Source organism: Corvus cornix, chromosome 1, assembly GCF_000738735.6.
Source record: "Corvus cornix cornix isolate S_Up_H32 chromosome 1, ASM73873v5, whole genome shotgun sequence".
NCBI classification, from domain to species: domain Eukaryota; kingdom Metazoa; phylum Chordata; class Aves; order Passeriformes; family Corvidae; genus Corvus; species Corvus cornix.
Genome location: NC_046332.1, coordinates 115,899,964 through 115,913,831, shown reverse-complemented (window position 1 = coordinate 115,913,831; position 13,868 = coordinate 115,899,964). Strand labels below are relative to the sequence as shown.

The window sequence follows — 13,868 nt, the reverse complement described above, 5'->3', positions numbered from 1 at the left end:
AGAGAGAGCCATGACTACTTATGTGACAAATCCACATTTCTGCCATTTACAGACTCAGTACCACTCCTGAAACAAGATATCGCACACGAATTTGGGCAATAAAACATTTAAGTTCTAAGAGAGATTGCAGCAGATCTTTGAAAACTCAAATATTTACGTAACCTCTTGTTTTCACAAGTGTTGTATAAACACCACTGCAGACACACAACCACTTTCTACGGTTAAAATCTTCCATCTTTTGGACTCTGCTCTTCCACTATCATCTTGTGCAGTTTGAAACTGCATTCCTAAGTGGGATTTACAAAGTCAAAACAGGACCCAACCCAGTGAAAGCTGGCTGGGGGATTATGTCCCCCTCTCAATCTCCAAGTTTGTGCAGATCCACACACATTCACCTCCCAGTTATGAGAAAGGGTGATTGGTCATTTAATGTTGTAATTAATGTACTGTTAGGTTCCACTTGAGGAAAACTGTGCTTAAAGGTGAGACAGAAATATATCCTTGGCCAGGCAGATAAAGCATTTCCTCATGTTGGCATTTTTGATGAGGAATCTTTTGATTTGCTCTTCTCTTGTTGTTATATATATTTTTCCCCCTTCTCTCCTCTCAGCAAGGCACTATTCGTGTCAGCACACATTTAATAGGAACTAAATCAACAGATTTTAAACCAGAGAATTCATCATAAAGCCATAATACAGATTTGCTCTGCTTCAAATTCTTGAAATAAGCGCCTGAATTTTTAAATGAAGTTGTCCAGTGCTGTCACCCACACAGCCACCAGGTTTCATGCAGCTCACTGAGACATGGAGTGAAAATGCTACTGACTTTTATTATTTTTACTGTTTGAAAACAGCATGGCTCCAATCCAAGTAAAAGAAATCATCTCGACAGCTCTGCTCCTCTGGTAATTACATGGTTGTAAGAGTGGCAGCTTCTTGAATAAAACTTTACGACGAGGAGTTATCTGGAACTAATGCAAGGAAGGCAAATTTCTCTGTTATTGAGAAGCACAGGATGGTTGGAAAGGACTTAAAGATCATCCAGTGCCACCCCTGCCATGGCAGGGACACCTTCCACTGTCCCAGGCTGCTCCCAGCCCCAATGTCCAGCCTGGTCTTGGGCACTGCCAGGGATCCAGGGGCAGCCCCAGCTGCTCTGGGCACCCTGTGCCAGGGCCTGCCCACCCTCCCAGGGAACAATTCCTTACCAAAATCCCACCTAACCTTGCCCTCTGGCAGTTTGAAGCCATTCCCCCTTGTCCTGTCACTGCAGTTCCCAATGAAATGTCCCTCTCCAGCTTCCCTGTGGTCCCCTCAGACACTGGAAAGCTGCTCTGAGGTGTCCACACGTTTTCTTCTCCAATACACAAACCTTTGTACCAACTCACAGCCAGGGGAGAGACAAATGGCAGCTAAAACTGTAGTGCTCGAAAGATCACAGACATTTGTGAATGGTGGAAGAAAAGGAAAAAAATACCAGGCTTTTCCCCCCTCATTCCCCTGCCCCATAGGGCACAGAGTCCTCCACTCTCACCTTCATTTGTGTTCAAGTTTTAGTTCAAATTTCCCTGGACAAACTCATCTGAGAACAAGAAAACTGAATTCACCTCAGCTGGAAGTTTTACTCTTGCTGAAGCTGACCAAAACCAAGGCACTGAAAGTCTCTGTACCATCAGGTGACTCCCAGCCAGGTATCCAGATTCAGAAGCTCATGCAAAGACAGAATCATTGGGGCTGGAAAAGACCTCCAGGGTCATCCAGTCCAACCTGTGACTGTTGAAACATCTGAAGTGAAAATCCAGCCCAGGAATCTCCACTGGGAAAGAGTCAGCAACATCTTCCAAGCAGGAATCAGCTTCCCTTGAGCAACACACTTCATTTAAGATGATGAAAACAGTTTTAACTCCTTCCACCAGCTGTCCTTTGTGCCTTTTGAAATGTGACCTTCTCCTATGAATTTCTTAGCAGCTGAATTTCTCAGAATTTTCTCTTCTCAGACACAACTCAACACCATCAGTCCTATGTGTTTATCCACAAAAAAAGCACACTGGCTGTATCTGACATCAAAAACATTTTCTGTCCACTTAGCTGTGTTTTCCCAGAGAATTAGACCAGTGGTTCCCTTGGAAATTTTTTTACTGGGAAGTACTTCAAAATGGTGGCCCTCACATGTGACACTCACTCCTAAAAAAGGACACTGTTCATGTCATATTAAATAAACAAGAGCTGTCACAAAGCAACCTTTAAATTGTCTATCAGGGGCAGCAGTGCCTGCGAAGGAAATGTTGCATCCCTACCAAAACAAGCCAAGGAGCCACCCTCAGGAAGCAGCACTTGCACAGTGGGTTACAGCCATCCAGCCCCAAACCGCAGCGAGGAAATATTGTTTCCCTGCAGGAATTCTTTCCCAGGGTCTCTGCTGAAGCACTTCACGCTTCCATAAACCTGCCAGAAGTGCTTGGCAGAGGCTGGAACACAAACACAAGGAATGGCAGCAACTGTGGCCTCTGAAACGTGGCACTCTGGGGAGCTCTGCTTTATTATCCAGCGGTTTCCTACGTGTAGGGATGTGTCCAAGTGGGAGCTCCACTTGCCACACGTGCAGCAGCCACTGACTTTCTCCCTAATTCGAGGCAATGGTGCTATTTGGGCACATTTCAGGGCATATTATGGCAAAACCATAAACATTTCAGGCATCATTTCTCAATGCCCACAGAGTGTCCTGGAGGACATTTCACCTTTTCCCTCAGGAAAATGTTCATGGTGCTGTCCTGCCCGACTTGAGGGATTTAGGGGATAATTCCTGACCAAAATTTTAAAGCTGGCTGAACCAGACCTAACAATGTTTTGTGCTTTAAAAAGATACTGGGAATGACCAAAGGCACCCACAGGATACCTGAGGAAAGCTTCATTTATTGCTGCCTGCAGAAGCAGTTCCAGCAGCAGCAGTTTGTGTGGCACCGGTGTGGAATTAAATTAGAACCTGTTACCAGAAAACCCACTCCAATTAGGAGAAGACTGGGTCAAAGGCTGCAATTTGTATTCCTGGCTGAGCTTCCAAGGCTTTCTTCTTGCTCAGGACACAAATATTCCCTTTCTATCAACAGTACCATGATGTTTTTGCAGCCAGTGAAGTGCAAATCATCAAAATCTCCTACATTCCAAATTTAAAAATCCTCTCTGTGCTATTTTGTAGAATCCACAGTGCTGAAGGGTCTACAAAGTACAGATCCTACTAAGAAAAACTCCCTGTCACCCATTTTTCACCATCCTCTGTAGAGTTACTCCCTTGACATTCACATAAACTTCTGTTTTCCTCAGGATCCACGTCTGTTCCTTACAGAACCCCTGCTCTACATGTGCAGCACCACAACATAAATACAATTTAAAGATGCTCCCTGTCCATTACATTCAAATATAAAGGGATGCACCTCTGGCTTTCTGCCTCTGTCATATCTCTGTGACATGGTACCGTCCAAGAAATTACTTTTTTCCCCCCAAATATTTATTCTGGGCCTCATTTTGCAGCTTTGATTCTACATCCTATAACAAATAACATAAAATCCCCCACGGAGAAGGCAACTTACGATCTCCCTCAAGATCTAAGATGCAAAATTAATTTTAGTTATTTTTTTACCTCCTTTTGAAAATGAAATCGAACCATTCAAAGCCTCCTAAGTGCTGTAATAAAATGTTGCTTTGGTAGTTCTTTAAACTGTGTTCTGTCAACACAACAAGCAAGAGCTCCCACAAAAAATTCAATTTTTGCCTATCATAAACCTTGTTGAACCAGTGATGCAGGGAGTTATGGGAACTAAAGGATGAGGAAAAAAGTACATTTTAATTTTCTCAAATAAAGAAATCAGAGTACAAATTTTTTTATTAACTTAGTCCTATAAATGCATGAAAGGGTTGCCTTGAAACATTACAAAACTACTTCATAAGATTGAATTTTAGCATATAAAGGACTAGAGGTAGATACTTCCTTTCAGAAGTCTTCACCTCCTTAAGTTCTTAAAACTCTCAACTAGAAATTCATTTCTATACCCAAGTGTACCTGAGCACATTCTAAACCCTTCTGGATAGGTGTATTTGTCAAAAATCTAATACCTACAAAATAAAAAGAAATATTTTTGTTCTGGAAGCAAAGTTATGAAGCACGTGGAGAAGAAAGAAGGAATTACCCAAGAAAACTCAGGGAGGATTGTTAAATTCCCACATTAGGGAAATTACACTTTCAGTTAGAGCCTGTAGTTTTGACTTGAATACTTAGAGCCTGTTTAAAACAATTATAAATTGACACAAAGAACCAACTTGGAAAATGGCATAAATATGACAGGCAAAGTTAAGCCCCACTCCTGTACCAAAATCTACTTTTTTAGTACCCTTAAAACCCCACAGAGCCCTCCACAAAAAGTGATGTGAGTGAATATTCAAGTGAAAACTCAAGCAAATGAATCTTGAAGCAGCAGCAGGAATATTGCAGGGAAAATATTATACCAAGTACTTCATGGCCAGTGCTACTTCTGGCCTTCATTTGTGAGTCCCCTTCCACCTAAAACTGCTTAAAAATAAGGTTTTAAACTATTATCTGTAGTTAGGGGGGGGAAAAAAAGGGGAATGGTTAAGGCAAGGGGATTTTAATTTCAGGAACAAAGCAAAAAATGCAAAGGAAGGACAGGATGAGGACCTTTGCTGTTTTTAGGGGACCAGATCATTTGTCATGGACTCACACAAGGTGTGTAAGACCAACAAACAACAGCCTGGACCTTTGAATAATCAAAATAAAGGACATGGATATAGTGAAGAGCAAAATAAACATAAATTTATCAGAGTTTCTTGCAGGTAGTGATAAAATTTGGAGTTGATAGAGGTGAACAAGCAGAAGAGATTTTCTTTTCCACTGTGGGTCGTACTCACCAATTGTGGTCTGGCAGAAGAGAAGCAGCCCAGAGAAAAGGGGAAGTTTAAGGAAACAGGTTCCAGGCAGCAGATTTTGACAAAAGACCAACAGTTCTGTACCCACGATTATGGACTGGCTGACTCTGAAGGAGAAAACTCTGGAGCAGAAGCAAATAAGGTACCCTGAGAATTTCTTGATTCTGCTTGAAACACAAACCCTCAGTGTGAGCATCTGCCCCACAGCTGGGGCTCCAAAACAGGCGGAGGTGAAGTCAGGGTGGACACAAAACCAGCTCCCATTTTCTGAAACCAAACCCAGCTGAGATCCCTGGCCAGCAGTGCAGACACCACACACATCCCATTAACACCACCAGCAGCATTTCCACCCTCCAGAACGTGTTCACACAGAAAAAAAACCCCCGAAGGTGAATGGAACCAGTGCTGGGAAGAGCTAAACCCCTCTGAGGTCTGGTGCAAAAGCCAGGCACCGATGGCACACACCCCAATAATCACCTACTTTGGGAAAACCACATCTAGGGATCAGATTCCCACCCCTCTTGGAATGAGGTGGGTCTGAGCCACTGAGCTGAGCTGGTGAATGTGTTTGGAAAACCTGAAAACCAGAAGGAAGCACCTCAGCTTTACTAGAACACATAAAACTGCAAACACAGAGTAGGCAAATACTTCTGCCTTGCAGCACGTTCCCTGGGTGACCTTAATATCACACAGTGAAAAAAAGACCTTCAGAAAGAGTGGAGCACATGACAGATTGAAAACAAAACAATTAGTCAGTGATTTTAAAAAAAAATTAAAGGATATTTCATAATACACAACATTAATGAAGTTTTTAAAATAATTATGTGGTCAAAGTTTGTACAGACTGGGCAAAACTTGATTTTTTTTTTTTAATTTGATGTTTACTGATTTTGTTAAATAAAGGAAAAACCATCCTGATTTGGTGGAGAGCAGTTCAGTTGTGTCCCCCAGGCCTGTGCTGGATGTGACAGCCAGCCAGGATGGATGAGCATTCACAGCTCCACAAAACTGCCTGGCATCTCCTCTGGGAAGCCCACAGCAGGGAGCCTGGAGCACTGTGGTACAAAAAACACCCCAATTTCATCTCCAACCAAATTCATCTGTGAAGTCTCCCAAGCCACCACAGGGTACAGATAAACACAGGCATAAAAAACTCATCTGAATCATCTCACAGCACAAGGAAAACGCAAAAGGAATTAGAGCACAGTTGGACTCTTGGTGTTATTTTTTTATATTTTACTCATCTCTGATCTAATCCTTTGTAATCTAAATTTAGCTTAGGCTTTCCTTGTATAGTTACCATCACTAAAAAAACTTAATCCCTATTTCCAAGAAGGTTTTGCTGGATATTAGATAAATGCAGACGTAGCCAAATAATGAAGAGAACTTGGTTCTCGATCCAGTGAATGCAACCCCTATGTTCACATTTCTTTTTTTAACACCATTTGAAGGTATTTTTGTAAAGAGCTGAATGAAGTGTGTGTTTAAAACACTGGAAGAATGAGGATTTAAATAAAAAAGCTGTAAGCACTCTATTTCTAGAAAGCCTTCCTGACACAAGTTAAGAGAACAGTTAAATAAAAGGAAAATTGACACCCAAAATGTTGGGAAGTCCTGGGTTACCACACTTTATGAGCTGTGGCTAATCTGCATGTGGCACGTCTGGCATGAGAGATGAGATACAGAATGGGCAGAGAGGTGAGGCAAGGCAAGAAGTGTTTTAAAATAAGCACCTCAGAGGGAAGGAAGGAAGGAAGGAAGGAAGGAAGGAAGGAAGGAAGGAAGGAAGGAAGGAAGGAAGGAAGGAAGGAAGGAAGGAAGGAAGGCATTCATCTACTGCTGCACTCCAGCACTTAAGAATTGTCACTCCCTGGCTGGGATTTTGGGCTCCAAATCCCAAACATTCCATCTCACTTGGTTCATGCTCACAATATTTCACTGCTTACCTTGGCAAAGCATCAAAATAGATCATTTTCACCCTTCTTAACCTCTGCTGTTGGCACACCAGTTTATTAAGCTCAGGCCTCACAGCAGATTACCATTTTCCCTCCAAACCAATATAATTCTGTTGTCATCAACACCCCCTGTTACAGCCCTGGCCAAGTGGAGAATATTCCCTTTTTCCTCACAGGGAAAGGGCTACAGTTTCTATCCAGCTGCTCCCCAGTTACTGGTGAAAGAGAATTCATCAATGAATAATTTTATCTGTTCTGATGACCACTGAGTGCTGAAACATCCAAACAGTGCATTAGATAAATAACAGGATATTTGGTAGGGTCCTAACATTCCAATTATCTAGACTCCCACACACTCCTACCAGACATTCCCTGTCCATGCCATGCTGGAATAAAAACCAGAGGAGTGTGGAAGAGCCTCACACCTCCAGCAGTGATGATGATGACCTGCAGACATCCTGAATGGAACAGGATCTGCTGAGTGACCAATCTGGACTCTGTAAAATAAGAAAATTCCCATTTTTCTCCCATACAATTCCCCTTTCCTTCCATCCTCCTCCAAAAAATTGGACTAAAACTCTTCAGAGTGAATGGTTTCAATGCTCCTTTCACTCTCTGGTTTCCACACAATTCTGGGTTGAATTTCTGGCAAGTCAATTAGCACTAAGTGTACAGTGTTTTACAGCTCTCCTTGCAGACACCCCAAAAAGGCATTTCTGTACCTCTTCTTGTCTACTCCTATTTCTGCATAAAACACATGGGGAAAAAACCCCACCATAAATTGCTATTTCTGCAACCCATAGCTGAAAAAAAAGGTTTTTTTCTAGTATATACCAAGCCAAGATTTGAGTTTCTAACTGAAATAAGATCGATTTCTTCTGATTTATTGGTTTTCACCTATCAGGCAGCAACTATTGGAATTATTTTAAGAAGAAATTTTATTTTTTTAAAAGAAAGACTTAAGTTCTGCAATTTCTAGTTTTAATAATTGGCACTAATTAAGCAAACTGTAGCAACAGGAAGTTATACCTTATCCACCTCAAACGGAAGCACTGCCCTGACTTTCCAACAGCTTCACACTCAAGCTCTTTGGTTCTTCCCTACCACAAGAAAAACCCAAATACCCACTCACAGCTGCTCTTCAAAACCTTGGCAAAAGGTGGCTGTTCTGTTTTTCAAACAGATGGATACGTCAACATTCCTCAAGCATCACTCCTTGCTAACCTGCCATGGTCTGCTAACTTTAAATGACTGTCTATCACATGAATTCTTCATGACATCAACCACCACAGCAGAGCTGAAATGTGCAGTAAAGCAGGTGGCCACCAGCAATTCCTTTTATCTCTCACATCTGGCACCACGCTCCATACAGAGTTTATACATTATCTGTTGCTAATAAATCATAAAATCATAGAATCATGGAATGGTTTGGGTTGGAAGGGGCCTTCAGGATCATCTGAACTCTGAAGCTTTTCTATTGTCACATAACAGATGCAATTCGGTGAATATTTTTAATATTTTTTTATCCAAAAAGTAGAATGTGGTATGTTGCAAATTGCATTTTTAAAAGCATGAAATACAAGCAATCTGTGGGATTCAGATTAGGTGTTTAAATATTGTTATGACTGTAGGAAAGACTAAAAGGATGATTAAAAATAAACCAGCAGAGCAGGACATCATCATTTGCAGATTCAAGGTTATGACCACAAGCAAAGTTGTAATTTAGTGGCAACAAAACAAAGGTGCTCCTCTTTCCTCACATTCCCCAATTCCTAATTAAAACAAAACAATTAGGAATGGAGCCACCACGTGCTTAACTGGAATTCTTGCCAGTCTTTAACTTCAGAAAAATCCAACCTAAACACTGAGCAAATTATATTTCAGTTGACAATCTGCCAACTGAACAGGGGAGTTTCGGGCTTTTGATCATTATTAATTGGTTTGATAAGAGCATTGATATCGATTTTTCCCCAATTAATACTGCAATCTCCCTATATCCCACTTATTTTACCTCAAGCTTGGAGTATTTGCTTAAGAATAATCAGTAAAAATTTGTTTCCCTTGAATTTTTATTTCCTCCTTTCTGTGGTTCCAGCTCCATCTCCCTACTTTTCTTCCTCCTCCAGTTTTCTCTTCAGCATCCCTCTTCATCTTCCTCAGTGGATGGACAGCCTGGTGATGCATTTGAACATAAATCCAATTAAAAATATCCATGGGACACTTCATAGCTGCATCCCACAACTCCTTAATGCAACATGCCATGAAAGCTTTGTGTTTGCAAAGAATCCTGTAAAACACTTCTGGGTTTCGGGGGTTTTTTTTTGAGGTAAGATAATATCATCAGTAAAAGCAGTGTAAAAATAGTGTCAGTTCAAGTTTACAAAAAAACTTTGGACGTTCATCTACGTTTAACAGTTCAGCAACAAGAACAATGCCAGTAAATTTCTGGAGAGCAACATGAGGTACAGGATTTTATAGCAATCCTGGGGATCACAAAGCTGCAGTGGGGGAACCTCACTTTTTTTTACACACCATTCTCCAGGCCATGACATTTCAGGCTAAATGATATGAGGTGTGATAAATGCAAGCCCTCGTTTGAATACAAACAGATTCTTAAAATATTTTAACTAGGACTATAAGCGAAAATAAATTAGGCCAGTGGGATTTAGGGCAAGAATTCAGATTCTGTGGGATTTTCTAAGTTTACTGCTTAAGTTAGAAACTACACAAGCTTTCAGAGTTTTTGGCTCTGGAAACAAGCAATTCAAATCAATTCTGAAATTAAATCACTCTCTTCTGACTGGCAGCATAAGAATAAACAAAAATCAGTGTCCTTATTCTTAACCACACCAGAACAGGTGCTGTGTGAACTTCCCCAGGCAGAGGTGCTTTAAGTTTCCCAGCTCCTACTTTGCTTCCATAGTAAACCCAACCTCTTTTTTTTCTTTTATTTTTGTATTTCAATCTAACAAGGGCAAAGAGATGGAGATGTGCAAAATGGAAACGGGAAACTGCGATCTAACTTTGAGTTTCTAACAAATCTGATTCTCTTTTCCCGGCGTAGTCACAAAGAGAGCCTGAAATCTCCAAGGAATCATTCGGACTTCGTGCAACTGCATTTGGTTGTAGTTCAGCCTTTGGATCTCTCATAGAATTCCAGAATGGTTTGGGTTGGAAGAGACCTTAAAAATCATCCAGTACCAGCTCTGCCATGGCAGGGACACCTTCCACTGTGCCAGGCTGCTCCAAGCCCCAATGTCCAGCCTGGCCTTGGGCACTGCCAGGGATCCAGGGGCAGCCCCAGCTGCTCTGGGCACCCTGTGCCAGGGCCTGCCCACCCTGCCAGGGAACAATTCCTGCCCAAGATCCCATCCAGCCCTGCCCTCTGGCACTGGGAAGCCATTCCCCCTTGTCCTGTCACTCCATCCCTTGCGAAAAATCCCTCTCCAAAAGCCCCTGTCCATAATGAGGGCAGCAATCTGTTAATCAAACACATTATCAAATCACCTAGATGTCTAACTCCTATTGTGTTTTATCTGAATGCAACACTGTTGATACACTCCTTTATTAGTCTAATGATTGTAACAACTATAATGAAGACGTTTGGGGGAAAAATGCAAATCCAGGGTTTGTCCAAAGTCCAAGCTACTCTTTGAGGTTAATTAGGGAGTGGGGAAGTTGATCATATTATTAGTGGGCAGGCCCTGGCACAGGGTGCCCAGAGCAGCTGGGGCTGCCCCTGGATCCCTGGCAGTGCCCAAGGCCAGGCTGGACATTGGGGCTTGGAGCAGCCTGGCACAGTGGGAGGTGTCCCTGCCATGGCAGGGGTGGGATGGGCTGATCTTTAACATCCCTTCCAACCCAAACCATTCAATGTTTCTGTTATTAATAACATACCTAATTTTTCTATGCCATGCCCTCCCCTTTTTAAGTCCATACACTATCCTACACTGATTTATGCCTGGTTTTGAGGTTTTAAAATTATTTTTAGAAGCACGTGACTTTATTTAAGACTATTTTCTGATCTGAGCTCATGTAAAAAGGCAGTAAGTTGGCTATTGATGAAGACAAGGATATCTTTCTCAATGAAGTACAAATATTAATCCCTGAGTACTTCTGGGCAGTTTAAGCTTAGGCAACATTTCCTCTTCCTAAATAAAAGTTAGAATTCCAGAGCAAAATTGACAGCCATGGAATTAGCAAACCAATAGCAATAATATACACATAGTATGTTGCATTTAATATTACATATAACAAGATACCATATTTTGTTATGGCATATTGTATTCTGTTATGTGAGTCATGTGCCTCAAGTTAGTCCTCCTCTTCAAAAAGCTGTGATGATTTGAAACTTCAGCGTTCAATTTTTTCACTTTATTACCAAATTCCTGTTATTTAAAATGTGGGCATGAAAACAGCACCATGTAAAACAAACCAGCAAAATGTGACTGTAGCCCTGCCATGACCATTCCTTCACTCTTGTTTTAACTGTGCAGCCTTCCAGGGTTTCTCCTCAGATGTAAGGAATGATTCCTTCCCCTCAGATTTAAGGAATGATTCCGCTCAGATTTAAGGAATGGTTCCTATCAGATTTAAGGAACGACTCTTTCCCCTCAGATTTAAGGAATGATTGCCCTCAGATTTAAGGAATGGTTCCCTTCAGATTTAAGGAATGAGTCCTTCCCCTCAGATTTAAGGAATGATTCCCCTCAGACTTAAGGAATGATTCCCCATAGATTTAAGGAATGGTTCCCATCAGATTTAAGGAATTGTTCCCATTAGATTTAAGGAACGACTCTTTCCCCTCAGATTTAAGGAATTATGCCCCTCAGATTTAAGGAATGGTTCCCCTCAGATTTAAGGAACAATTCCCTTCAGATTTAAGGAACCATTCCCCTCAGATTGAAGGGTGCTCCGAGGCTGTGTTTGTGTCCCTGTGATAATGGGGATTGTTCAGGAACTTCCAGCAGCAGGGAAATCCAATCTCCTATCAGAGTTCAACACGGGTTAATTGCTCTGCAAAAAGGGTATCTTTTTTTTATGATTCAATTTCCATTGGGAATGCCAAACCTCCCTCTGCACTGCAAGCGGGGGGCCCACTCCGTTAACAGGAAGAAAATCCACTAATTTTACACAATAAAAAAAGAAAGAAGGGCACATTTTGCCTTCAATTCCATGGAAAATCAGGCACACAAGGTGCGTGACAGGAAAATAGGGACCTGATTGTTCGGTGCCCTCAGGAATGGTGCACAACAGGTGGAAAGAAAATCAGGGAAAATCGACGCAAAGGAGACGACAAATCCCAATAGAGAAATCTTTCAGCAAGTGTGTCGTGGAAAATGGTATGGGAAGAGTCTGGGAATGGCACAGGACCAAATCAGTGCCAAAAACTTCCGAATTCCTCCCTTTTTACAGGCGAGGGAGGGAACAGACTCTTGGCTGTGTCACAAGAATTCCTGCACGATCTTTTGTTATCAGGCTGAGCTTTCTCCAGCACTGGCTGGTGCAAATCACTACCCATAAATGAATGGCAGAATAAAGTATGAAATATTATACATATAAAACTAAATTAGCAAAAAACCCCCGACTGTTGAACTTAATTTGATTTGATTTAAGGGAAACAAACCTTACTGTGTTATTTGAGCTGATCTTCAGCACCAAAGGAAGGCACAAAATACTGAATATAAAAAACACCCTTAAGGAAGAAAAGCGCAGAAGCAGCTATTTAACACACCAATTTTTGTTTTGAGGATAAAAAGTCCTTCAATCATATAAATAAATTAAGAAATGGAAGTTTAAAAGTTAGTAATAAAAGTGATGTAAGTAATGAAGAAATACGATATACATATATATATATACATATATTCCTATATCTAAAGAGCAGGTCTATTGCTCTTAGTATCTAACTTTGGATTTTAAGTAAGACATTAGCCAAGCAAAGCATTCCTATCCCATCCTACACTTTAACAAAATCAAGGGATCTGAGCTTTTAAAGGCAGTATGAACTACTGTGACCTTGATATCCAAACTGACAAAACATTTTTGGGTTATGTAGCTGCAGAAAAGATTGAGTATAGAATATGTACAGTGTTTAAATGCATGTAAACTCTTGAACAGCACAGGGTTTTAAAATTTCCTATTTAAATTTCCAATTTCCTGAGAGAAAGGTGCCTTTCCTCCAAGGAAGAATCCTTCCTGCATGCCAGGGTATTCCCCAGCTCCCCAGCCAAAATTCCTGAGGGAGGAGGGTGTAGGGGGTTAATTTATACAAACTGGTAATGTGGGTAATAAAATACTCATTTTTAGCAGACTGAAAATGTACAGGATAGTCTCACCATGCTAAAATACAAACATTATCATGGAATCATGGAATGGTTTTGGTGGGAACGGATCTTAAAGTTCATCCAGTGCCACCCCTGCCATGGCAGGGACACCTTCCATTATCCCAGGTTGCTCCAAGCCCCAATGTCCAGCCTGGCCTTGGGCACTGCCAGGGATCCAGGGGCAGCCCCAGCTTCCTTCAAAAACCTGTGCCAGGGCCTGCCCAGCCTCCCAGGGAAGAATGGTGGATCCAGCTGCCCATGAAATGAGAAGCAGCATGGTGACTTTGTGACATATTTTGCAAAGCCTACACTAATTGCCAAGTTTCTACCTTTAAGTGTCATTTCAACCCATTCCCCACAATCTCCCTGATTTTAATTCAGTTTTGTAAAAATACAGTTTCAGTGGAGAATAAGGGGGATCACCAAGGTGCAAGGAATAACCAAACCCAGAGTAAAACATCACAAGGACTTGAAAACCAAATTAAACCTCCCCCAGTCCATAACACAGTTTGTCAGTCTCAGCTTGTTTGCCCCTGAAGTGCCATTCCCATCTCCTTCAATTACACACTGTTTTTCCTTAACTCAGACCTGCATCAGCACCATCCATATTTCAATTCAAGTAAACCAAGAGTTTTCAAATAAAATGAGTCTTC

At 41.5% G+C, this 13,868-nt stretch overlaps 1 protein-coding gene across 1 annotated transcript in view; it reads right to left on the bottom strand.

Moving 5' to 3' along the window:
- HLCS (holocarboxylase synthetase) overlaps positions 1-13,868 on the bottom strand; it is a 104,187-nt gene that overhangs the window by 51,414 nt on the left and 38,905 nt on the right. The window lies entirely within an intron of this gene.